Raw genomic sequence first — 12,891 nt, 5'->3', positions numbered from 1 at the left:
GATAGATAGATAGATAGATAGATAGATAGATAGATAGATAGATAGATAAAAAAATAAGGAATCGGCTCCCATGATTCTGGAGGCTGAGAAGTCCCACCGTCTGCTGTCTGTAAACTGGAGACTCAGGAAAACTGGTGGGTAGTTCCAGTCCAAACCTGAAGGCCTTTGAACCCGGGAAGTTGATTATGTAAGTCTCGGTCCAAGAGCAGGAGAAAGCCAGTGCCTCGGGTCACCTAGTCAGGCCGAGGGTGAATTCTTTCCTCTGCATTTTTGTTCTAGTCAAGTGTTCAACAGATTGGATAAAGCCCACCTACATTGGAGAGGGCAAGCCACTTTACTCAGCTTACTCTTGCAAAGGCTAATCTCATCCAGAAATAATGTTTAACCAAATATCTGTCCTGACCAAGCTGATACATAAAATTAACCATCACATGGCTCTATGATGAAAGTAATGATATTAATTGAAATGTATGCAGTGGTAATAACCTAACAGCTCAAAATAACAGCACACTTGAAAGATGCAGATTCTCAAAAATATTTATTGAGCAACTACAATGTACCAGGCACCATCTGGACCAGGAAAGGTCAAGGGTGACTGATCCTGCTTTGGAGGATCAGGAAAGATTTTTACAAAGCCAGTAACATTTCAGTTGAGTTTTCCAAGAAGAATGAGTATTCATAAGATTATCCAGGGAAAAGGGTTATTTCAGGCAGGGGGAAGAGGACCATTCTGGAAAGTGTGATGGGTTCCATATGGCTGGAGTAAAAGGTCGCTATAAAGGAGAGTGCCAGGAAACGTACAGGGGTAGGTAGAGGGTAGCTCATAAGGGCCTTGTAGATTGGGGTACACACTCACTGTAGGTTGCCATCTCACGAGCCATTTCTCCTTCTTACGAACAGAATGTTGATTTTGTTCAGGTGGTAAAGTGTCCAGGGTCAGGACATAAATCACAACTGGCCTAAGCCAATCTAGACAATCCTCTTTACCTTTGATGAAAATGCTTGGTCTGGGGCTGGGCATGGGACTTGGTCTGGCTAGAAAAATAGAAGAAGTCTGGTGGAGAGACGACATTGAGGAAAGGGTTTCATCTTTGATTAAAAAAAAAAAAAGAATTGTGTACCCAGAGTTCCTTTGCTCCTCCATCCCTTCCTTTGCGACTTAGATGTTGTCATATGAGGGTGTGATACCTAGAGTTGTGATAGCCATCTTGTTACCCTGAGGAAGAAAGCCACCCAGTGAGGATAGAAGAGAAAGGACAGAAAGTTTTGGGGTCTCCAACAACATCACAGAGTCACCAAACCAATTGTAAGACTGCCTATTTTAGGAATATCCTATGGCTAAAGCCACTGTTAATTTGCCTCTCAGTCCAGTTTGTCATGATGTTGTCAATGCCAAGGATGACATTTGCATGTATGGCTAAGGAGTTTGTACCGTGATCATGAAAAGGAATGGGAGCAGTGCAAAGGTTTCTGCAGGGGAATGAGTTGCCAAATTTATGCTTGTAAACCGTAACTCCGGCTGCCATGTGCAGAATGTGCTGTTAATGGAAGAAAGCAAGGCAGAGAGATCAGTTACAAAGCTACTGTAACTGCCCAGGAGAGTAGATGGGACCTAAGCAAAAGAAGAAATACTGAAAACTGGGGAGAAGGGAAACAAGCCTGAGAGCTGTTTTTAAGTCAAAATAACTTAATGACTACGTGGATGTAGGAGGTGGGGAAGACAGAGAATCAAGGATAGCTCAGGGTTTCTGGCTCATTTGACTTGAGAGACAGGACATCTGACTCTAATTCTGGCTTTGCCACAAGCTAGTCGAATGATCCTAGGCTAGTTTCCTCTCATTTCAAGAGGAAATTCAGATTAAAAATATGATAGCAGATAGACGACGTCATCTCTCCTGACAGTTCCAACTCCCAGGAGCACTTTTTGCTGAGAGGACTAAAAGGGGCCAGGAGGACCACCCTGGGGAAGGAAGAACCCCTCTCCCTCCACTGGATCCTCAGGTGTGTTTGTGTAGCGCTGGATGGCGGGAGACTTTGAGCTTCTCTCTGCCTTTTCGGCTTAGATTGACGGCAATCGCAGGAGGGCATCATGATGCATGGGTGATGTTCAAGCATGCAGAGTACAACCAGCAAACCATCATTGCTCATATACTCTCAAGATGAATCCTTTATTACACTTCTCCTATAAAGCCTTGTCCAAGCCCCCTAGGATTCACTACTGGGCACGGAGATCTCTCGCCTCTGCAGATCTGCTAGCTGCAAAGAGCAACGATTTGGACTCAGAAAAAACAGTGGCTCGTTTTTTCACGAGGGCCAGAAACAATGGAACAGGTAACAAAGATGCCTTTACCCCCCAGGGGGTGGGGGGAGGGGATGATGCAAACCCGGGATAAAACCCAGGGACCGTTGCTGGGATACACGGCTGCTGGGTTGCAGAGGTCACCGAACCAGGGAAAGGGTTTCACAAGTGACTAATTAATTTTGTTTTATTTCTCCTTATAGACGGGTTGCCTCCGGCTCACCCAAGACTTACTACAATTCTGACACTTACTCTTTCTCACTCCTATACCATGTTTTATATTAGTTTCACACTTTATCTCATCAGATGGGGAGGAAGTGTTGAGAAACACAAGGTCCAGACCCTTCTCTCTATTCAGGGCAATTCTGTAAAGGCCATGGTTACTCTGGAACAGCGCCCCACCCCACCCCCGCCGCGGGATCAGCTGGACATCATAATTCAACATCTCTCCCTGCCAATCCTGTTTCACGCCCTCTCTTAGTGGGATTGTTCCTGGTAGCACGCCCCAATAAAATTCCTGCATCTGTCAAAGAAAAACCACATCTGGACAGTAGGCAAAGCAGCAAAAACATTTCATTCAGGAACTATTGCAATAGAAGAAAAAGGTCTCAGTATAGAGCTGGGCTCCATTACAAATTCAACAAGGACAAGTAGTGGGGATTTATAGCCAAGGAGCAGGGTTGGGGGTCAGTGGATGGAAAATTACTAAGAGGAAACATCAGGAGTGAGGGAGGATTCTGATGAAAACGTCTTGACAAGATTCTTCCTGGTGGCAGCCCAGGGTGATCAGTATCTCCTGGGGGATGCTAGGGGATGAAGGATTTCCTTGGGTATAGAGGGTGATCAGATATCCAGGGTGGGGGATCCTCTGTAAATTGGCTTAGGATTTTTGCTAAAACTGGGGGATGCAGTCTTGACAAGGACAGACACTGAAGCCCAAGGTCAAAGCCTAGTGGAGAAGAAGCCTCAGGAGACTGACTAGAGTTTGGTCAAGGAGACAGTCTTCCCATGCAAATTTTTGACTTTCCTGGGGAACCTGACCTATGACACTAACATAGAATCATCAATCAACTCTATTTTTCTGGGCAAGCATGCGTGCATACTCTCTCTCTCTCTCTCTCTCTCTCACACACACACACACACACACACTCTTCTATTCTTCTTAGCATTTTATTATTTTTTAAAAGATAATTTAATTCCAACAAAGAAAGAAGCATAGATTCAGAATTAAAAATGCTTTGAATTAAGTAAGTTTAGTTAAATTAAGAAACAAAACCCCTAGTTAAACAAAGATTTCTTAGGACACAAAAAGCATGAACCATAAAAGAAAAAATCGGTGGATTAGACTTCATCAAAATTTGAAACTCTGCTTTTTAAATGCCACTAAAGACAGGCACAGATTAGGAGAAAATATTTGCCAAAAACATATCTAAAAGGACTTGTTTCCAGAAACTCTCCCAAAGCAATAAGAGCACAAACAACTCAATTTTTAATATGGACAAAGCTCTCTTAATTAAAAAAAGAGAGAGAGAGGGGCGCCTGGGTGGCTCAGTTGGTTAAGCCACTGCCTTCGGCTCAGGCCATGATCCTGGAGTCCCAGGATCGAGTCCTGCATCGGGCTCCCTGCTCGGCAGGGAGTCTGCTTCTCCCTCTGACCCTCCCCCCTCTCATGTGCTTTCTCTCTCTCATTCTCTCTCTCTCAAATAAATAAATAAAATCTTTAAAAAAAAAAAAAAGAGAGAGAGATGGCAAATAAGCTCATGAAGATACTCAACATCATTATCAGGGAAATGTGAAGTAAAACTATAATGAAATATCACTATACACCCATTAGAATGGCAAGAGCAAGCAAACAGACAAACCAAAAAACAAACCCTAATAATACCAGGTACTGACAAGAATGTTGACTAACTTGAACTCTCATACCTTGCTGGTAAGAATGCAAAATGGTGCAGCCATTTTGGAAAACAGTGTGGCAGTTTTTCATAATGTTAAACATACATTTATCATATGACCCAGCAATCCTACTCCTAGATACTTACCCAAGAGAAAGAGAAACACATGTTCTCACAAAGACCTGTATACAAATGTTTACAGCAGCTTATTCATAATTATCAAAAATGGAAAACAATCTCTGTGTCCATCAACTGAGAAGCGGGTAAACAAATTATGGTACCACCATAAAATGGAATACCACTTAGCTATTAAAAGGATGAACTAATGAAACACACAATAACATGAATGAATCTCAAAATAATTATACCAAGTGAAAGAAGGCAGACACAAAAGGCTAAATATGTATGATTCCATTTATATAACATTCTGGAAAAGAAAATTATAGGGATAGAAGTTAGATCAGTCTTTGTCAGGTCCTAGGGGAAAGTTTTGGGGTTGATAAATAAATATTATACTTTGACTATCATGGTAGCTTCACAACTGTTTATATTACTCAATATTCATAGAACTGTGTATATGAAAAGGGTAAATTTTGCTGTATTAAATTGTACCTCAAGGGGCGCCTGGGTGGCTCAGTTGGTTAAGTGGTGACTCTTGGTTTCAGCTCAGGTCATGATCCCAGAGTCCTGGGATTGAGCCCTGAGTCAGGCTCCCTGCTCAGCAGAGAGTCTGCTTCTCCCTCTGCCTCTGCCCCTTCCCCTGCTCGCATTCTGAGTTCTCTCTCTCTCTCTCAAATAAATAAATAAATAATTCTTTTAAATTGTACCTCCATAAACCTAACTGAACACAAAACCTCACTGAATTATTCTTATTACTACTGTTCTTGTTTGCTTTGCCACAGACTAGTGAAAACCTTGTCACCTACCAACACTGACCTGTGGCTATGAAGAGAAGCAGGGACAGGAGGAATTGGCCATAGAATCAAAAAAGAGTTTTTCTAGACAAGTGGAATCTGGAGCGTGTGTATAGATTGAGGGAAGGGGTTAGTTTTGAGGGGAGAGACCAAAGTTACTAGAGCGGGGAGCGAGCTGATGGTTGGAGTAAGAAGACTAATCAGAATTCTTAATGGCAAACAACAGCAACCCAATTCAAGCAACCTTAAGCAAAAAGAAAAGATTTGGCTCTCATAACTGAAAATTCCAAAAATTTAAAAACAATGTTGCCAGTACTTATCTTAGCTCAGGCTGCTATAACAAAATACCATAATCTGGGTGGCTTAAACAACAGACACTTATTTCTCACTGTTCTGGAGGCTGAGAAATCTGAGATCAGGATACCAGCCTGGTCATGTTCTGGTGAGAACTCTCTTCCTGGCTTGCAGATGGTCCCTTCTTGCTATAACCTTACATGTCAGGGACAGAGAGCAGGCTCTCTGGTCTCTTCTTAGAAGGCATTAATTCCATCACGAAGACCTTCCCTTCGTGAGCTCGTCTAAACTTAATTACCTCCCTAAGGTCACACCTCCAATTACTATCATCACATAGGGGTTAGGGCTTTATCACATGAATTTGGGGGGTGGGGACACAAACATTCAGTCCATAACAGTACTCAAGCTCTGTATTTCTTGGCATCTTTTGCCTCTCCTCAGCCTTTTTCTTGGGCAGGCTCACTCTATGCAACATGGCCAGGCTTACGCTGGTCTTATAACTGACAATCCCAGAGAAAAGAATGCAACTAAATAGCCTCCAGCGCCCCTATCCATCCTTGAAACAGACTCCAAATGGCCTTATTTGGATCATGGGCCCACCTTGTGCTAGGGAAAGCCAGAGTCCCATTACTGATAGCCTAAAGCACATGGAAGGGGAAGGGGAGTTAGAGAAGGAAGGAATGCAGGGCAGACAGAAAAACACCATGGAAGATGGTTATCATGGACTCACATATTTGGGAGGGGATGGAATTCACAAGACAAATGAAAAAGTCATTCTGCTAGGGGATTCCTTCCTTTGAGACAGATGGGAATGAAATAGGAGTGGATGAAATGTAGAAAGGGTGGGTGGTTTTTACTGGGGAGAGGGAAATGTGGTCAGGAAAATAAAGTCACTCATAGCTGTCAGCCCCTCTTTTGAGCCCGCTTGAGAAAAAGGCTAAGCAGAGGCAAACAATGGCAGGAAATACAAAGCTAGACTATTGTCATGGTTTGAACGTTTGAATGCCACCCCCCCAAGCCCTAAACTCTCATCAATGATACAGTATTTATTTATTTATTTATTTATTTATTTTTAAAAGATTTTGTTTATTTATTTGACAGAGAGAGACACAGCAAGAGAGGGAACACAAGCAGGGGGAGTGGGAGAGGGAGAAGCAGGCTTCCGCAGAGCAGGGAGCCCGATGTGGGGCTCGATCCCAGGACCCTGGGATCATGACCTGAGCTGAAGGCAGACGTTTAACAACTGAGCCACCCAGGCACCCCAATGATATAGTATTTAGAGGTGGGGCCTTTGAGAGGTAATTAAGTGTAGATGAGCTCATGATGGTAGGGTCCTTATGATGAAGTTAATGACCATATAAGAAGAGACCAGAGAGCTTACTCATTCTCTTTCTCTTTCTCTGTCTCTGTCTTTCTTACTGCATGAAGTAAGAAGTGAGGTCCTTTGCTGAGAGTTGAATGAGTGGAGGAGTAGAGGTAGAGGACTTGAAAAGAGTGGTAAAAGGTTTGGAAGAACTGCTAGGGGCATTGGGGGCCATATAAGGACAAACACAGGATTGCTAGATGGCACAGAGGTTGGAAAGAAACAGTCCTACCCATTCCACAAGGCTTGGTTAAAATATGTTCTCCATAAAATCATGCCCCCGTTGGAAGGTATCTTACACTCCTCCAAGCTTCATGGCATTCAGGGCCATTCTTAGAGTCCTTTTCTTGTTTACACAGTACTAAGTCTTCCGCCAGCCACCTCGATAAGGCTCCTGAGTCTGGAGACTGGCAGTTTGGATGCTGGGTTCAGATACCAATTACCTGAGGCTCTTCAGTTTGGGTAAGTGAGTAGTAAAAGTTTGGATGGGGATGAGTGTATTTAAAAACATATCTGAGGGATGCCTGGGTGGATCAGTCATTAAGCATCTACCTTTGGGTCAGGTCATGAGCCCAGGGTTCTGGGATCCAGCCCCGCATCCAGCTCCCTGCTCAGCAGGAAGCCTACTTCTCCCTCTCCCACTCCCCCTGCTTCTGTTCCCTCTCTCCTGAATCTCTGTCAAATAAATAAATAAAATCTTTAAAAAATAAAATAAAATGTATCTGAATCTATTCAGTTTTTGAATTTGGGTAGCAAAAGTTCCAAAAAAGAGTTTGAATAGTGAGGCTAATACAGTTTGCGCGTGCGTGTATGCATGCACGCATGAGTGCACGTGTGCGTGCGTGTGTGCATGTGTGCATGCATGCCTGTTAACTCGCCTACCGTACTGTACTCTCTTGAAGGCAGAACTCCTGTGTGAGGAATTTTCGTGTTTCTGCTGGTCCTCGTGTGGCGGGTGCTCAATATTTGTTAAGTTAATAAATAAAAACTCCCAGCTTTCCTTTCGATTTTCTTTGTTTCTAGGAAAAGTTACTGCTCCATTAAGATATTTTAAGGTGAATCTACAGGAACAACTTTAAAGAACTGTTCTTGAATTGGGACTGCTTCCAACTGCAATTGGAAGCACGTGCCTGTCTCTTTGACCCCACCCCCCATCAGACAAAACCTGAATCAATTTCAGGAGAAGGATTTTTGCTGCTTGTGTGAAATTTTCTGGCTTCTAGTCAAATGGACATTGCAGGAGTATGTAAAAATGGCTTTGTTCTCCACACAAATGAATTCATTTAAGTGGCACACAGTTTCGATTTCTTATTACCTTTAGGAAGGGTAAAGCATTAGGGAATTTTAAGGTATCATTATTGTCTGAAACTGCTGAATAAGGAATACCTGTGTGGTAAACAACTCGCTGAACCGCCTTAATGCTTCCGAGATAAGGGAGCACATTGTTTATTGTGCCAGAAACCTGTTTCCAATACAAGGATTGTACAAGCCTTGGTTAAGGAGGAACAATAATGACATGTAACCTTGAACATAGAGTACAGCTCTGCTGCTTGTTCTTCATTTGTAACTGTATCCTTAGATAAGGCTGAATCTCGGAGACTCCCAACAAAGAGATGAAAAGATTCTGATAATAGCTGAAACGTCTTTGTTTCTGTATGTTCGTGTGAATGAGGCTAGCATCAACACAGAGTTGGCGTTTAATAAATATTCATCGAAGGAGGGGATGAGTAAAGAAACACGACTCCATTGCTAGAGCTCAAAGCTTTATAAAGGCATTTCCCCAGAAGACAAAAGAAACAAAGTACCTAGACTATGTTTTGTAAGTACCCTAGAACTGTGCTTAGGGACTAAGGAATGTGAGGAAAGAGAAGGAGTACATGTTTCTGATGGTGGACTCAGGATATAGGTTAACCAACACCAAAGTGGGTGCATATTTCAATTCATAACAGTCACAAATGCTATTTGTCTAAATAGGAGCAAACAGAGAGGCACAACGGTGGATTTTATTTCCATCTGCACTTCTAACTCATACTGTGGCCTTTGACAGGTCATACAATTCTCCTGAGCCTCAGTTTCCCTATTTGTAAAACAGATATAGCTCATGTGGGTTTATGGGAATAGAATACTATATATAAACATGTGTAAGATTGAGCCTGGTGTATTTATTCACTCAACAACTATATATGTGCCAGGCACTAGGGACATAAAGGCAAAAAAGACAAGATCTCATCCCTTGAAGGGATTTTAGTCTTGTGGGCAAGATACACAAATAAACAAGTATTGAGATCATGACGGATGATGCACTGTGGAAGCAAGAAGAAGAATGTCTAAATCAGATTGGGGAATGTAGGAACACCTCCTGGGGCGGCAGTGCTGAAGCTGAGTTTTGAAGAAGTAGGAGTTACACAGACAAAAATGAGAAGGTCATTCCACACAGAGTGGGTAGCATGTGCAAAAGCTGAGTGGCATGAAACTCCTGAAAGTTTAGGGAACTACAGATAGTTCAGTACAACTGGGGCAAAGGGGGTGGGGTGGCGGGAGGCAGCCGATGGGGTGAGAGAAGCAGGCCGAGTCGAGATCATGAAGAGCCGTGGGCATTATGCTTAAAGAGAGTGAACTTTGCCACCAAAAATACGGTCAACCACTGCAAAATTTTATGGAGAGGTGAATCAAAACTAGGTTTATGTTTAGAAAGAGCACACTGGGTATAACGTGGGGAAAGAATTGTAGAGACACAGCCTGGAGGCAGTGGGTTCCATTTGAGATCCCTATAGTAATCTGGACTAGAGAAAAATGAGAGTCTGAGCTAAAGTAATGGAATGAGGAAGGGGAGGAGGGGCATACAAGAGCCATTTAGGAGGTAGAGCTTGCAGGGTGGGAGTAGAGGGTAGGCAGTAAAGGAAATGAAACACTCTAAGATGATTTCCAACCAGGTAAGTAGATGACATTGCCTTCCATTGGGATGGAGAACACAGGAGAAGATGCAGGTTATAGATGGGAGTTGAGTGGGTAAACATGATGCCTTTCGTGTAGGATATGTTCAGTCTTATTGTCTGTGATTCATCTCAGTAGAGATGTCCAGGAGACAGTTGAATATATGGATCTGGATTATAAATACGAATTGGAAAGAATGACCAAGACTACTAGTTATTCTCCAATATTTATTGCCTCTTATTCTTTGGTACTAGAACACCCTCCCCTCTCTTTTTAGGTGAGTAGGTGGACAGCTAGAATAAAAGCTACATTTCCCAACTTCTTTTGCAACTGAGTATGGTCATAGGACTAAGATCTTGACGATGAAATGTAAGTGAAATGTCATGTGAGAAGTTCTTGAAAACCTTACTTCAGATTCAGCCCATATATATATATACCCTGTGTCCTCCTTTTGCCCCTGTCCCTTCCTTCATTTTCCTGCCTAGAAAAAAAATGTCGCCAGACAAAAAGGTTGAGACCACTTAAAGAACAACAAGAGAGAGGGATCCTGGGCTGGGGCCATCACTTTGTGCTACTCCACGAGAGATCATTCATGCTGTATATGTGAATAACACTTTCTGGAGTTGCACGGTGCCCAGCCGTGCACATGGAACCCCAGAGCCTGGGTCCCTGACATCATGGAGCCTCATAACAGCTCTGGGCTATTTAGTCAGACTTTTATGTGAGAAGGAAAAAACTCCAGAACTTCTCTTTCGTTCAAGTGTATCAACTAGCAGGATTTTACTTTTCTTTCAGTTGCCGCAAAATCTAATCCTAAATCGCACAAGGAGTCACCAACCCCCGGGAGAGAGTTGAAGATACGGATATGGATCCAGTCACCCGAGGACTGTGTAGGGAGTGAGAGGAGCTGAGGACAACCCCAGGGTCTGGGAGGCAGGAGCTCGAGGCGCCCCTCACACCCTTTCCTCCATCCGTTCTGAAACGCCCTTCACCCCTTTACCGTTTCTTCTTTTCCCTCCCCCGCCTCCGGGATGCGCATGCGTCTTCTCTACTCAGGCAGCACCCTTCTGTCCTATGCGCATGCGTCCTCTCTACTCACGCAGCACCCTTCTGTCACAGGTGTCCTGCTCCAACCAGGTGGCACGAGGAAAGCAGCAGCAGCCACTGTAACAGCTTTATTGAGATATAATTTACATGCCACATAATTCAGTCATTTAAAGTGTACAGTTGGGTGTTTTTGTACTGTTTCCACAGGGTTAGTCAGCCATCGCCACCATTTAATTTGAGGACGTTTCTCTGCCACAGAAAGAAATGGGGTGAGGTGTCCATTAGCAGCTGCTCCCCATTCCACAGCGATGATTTCCGACTGTGTCCTCGGTGGTCCCCTTTAAAGCTGACCTGAACCCTGTGGTGAGAGCAATGCCTTAGTCAGAGAAAGGCAGAGAACGAAAACGCGGAGGACACGGAGGGGCAGAGGGCTTGTTACCCGCGCAAGGTGACCCAGACAGCGGCAGAACCAGGTCTTCTGCTTTCCGGCCAGTGCCCTTTCACTTTCCTGAAAAATGCGGTAAGCATTCCGTGAGGACTCTTTGAATCGAGTGATAAGGTACCATGAAAGAATAATGACCTTTCTTTTCTCTAGAAATCATTTCAAACTTACAAAAATGTTGTAAGAACACCGCAAAGAATTCCCACAGGCCCTTCACCCAGATTCCTCAATTGCTAACATTTCCCACACGTGTCTTTAATTCTCTCTGCCTGTTTATAGACTGTTTTTTTCTGAACAATTTGAGAGGAAGTTGCAGACCTAATGCCCCATTATCCCTTAATACTTTGTTAGGCCTTTCCTAAAAACAAGGACAACTACAGTGCAAACACTGATACAATGTTACCATCTAATCCACAAACAACTTTAGAATTTTACCATCTGTCCCAATGATATCCTTTATGGGTCTCGAATCCAATCCAGGATTATGCATTGCATTTCTTTGTCAGATCTCTTTGGTCTCCTTTAGCTTGGACGAATTCCTCAGCCTTTCCTTGTCCTACATGTTGTTGACATTTGCAGAGAGTACAGCCAGTCATTTTGTAGAATATTCCTCAATTTGATTTTGTCTGATATTTTCTCCTGATTAACTTTAGGTCATGCACTTTTGGCAGGGCTACCACAGAGTAATGCTTTGTTCTTTTCAGTGTATTAGGAGTACATGAGGTCTGTTTACCCCATTACTGGCACAGTTAAATTTGGTCACTTTGTTAAGCCGGTTTTTGCCAAATTTCTCTATAGTAAAGTTAATTAATAAGTATTTTGTACTAAAACAGACTCTTAAATACAGAGAACAAACTGGTGGTTGCCAGAGGGGAGGTGGATGGGGGGATGGGTGAAAGAGGTGAAGGGGATTAAGAGTATACTTACCATGATGAGCACTGAGTAATGTATAGAATTATTGAATCACTGTATTGTACACCTGAAACTAATATAACAGTGCATGTTAGTTATACTTCATTTTAGAAAGTTTTCTCAAAAAATAAGCATTTTGTACTTATTTTTTTATTTTTTATTTTCTTTTTTTTAAAAGATTTTATTTATTTATTTGACAGAGAGAGACACAGCAAGAGAGGGAACACAAGCAGGGGGAGTGGGAGAGGGAGAAGCAGGCTCCCCACGGAGCAGGGAGCCTGATGGGGGCTCAATCCCAGGACCCTGGGATCATGACCTGAGCCGAAGGCAGACGCTTAATGACTGAGCCACCCAGGCGCCCCTATTTTTTATTTTTCTAAAGATTTCATTTATTTATTTGACAGAGAGAGAGAGTGAGAGAGCACAAATAGGGGGAGAGGCGGAGGGAGAAGCAAGCTCCCTGCTGAGCAGAGAGCCTGACGTGGGGCTCGATCCCACAACCCTGGGCTCATGACCTGAACTGAAGGCAGACACTCACTGACTGGGCCACCCAGGCGCCCCACATTTTGTATTTATTAATAAGGGATTAATAAATATTTTATTGGAAGATCCTGTGAGATGATGTAAATGTTCTCTTTCTCATCAAATTTTCATTCACTAGTTTTATTTTAGTTTTTTTCATCCACTTGTTTTAGTATCCACTGATGCCTCTTGCCTAAATCCATTTTTATTATGAGGGTTGCCAAACGATTTCCTAATTCCATCATTCTTTCTATATTGATTAGTTGGCA

This window comes from Neomonachus schauinslandi, chromosome 6 (assembly GCF_002201575.2).
Source record: "Neomonachus schauinslandi chromosome 6, ASM220157v2, whole genome shotgun sequence".
NCBI classification, from domain to species: Eukaryota; Metazoa; Chordata; class Mammalia; order Carnivora; family Phocidae; genus Neomonachus; species Neomonachus schauinslandi.
The sequence above is the reverse complement of the archived record's forward strand: the minus strand, read 5'-3'. Positions refer to the sequence as shown.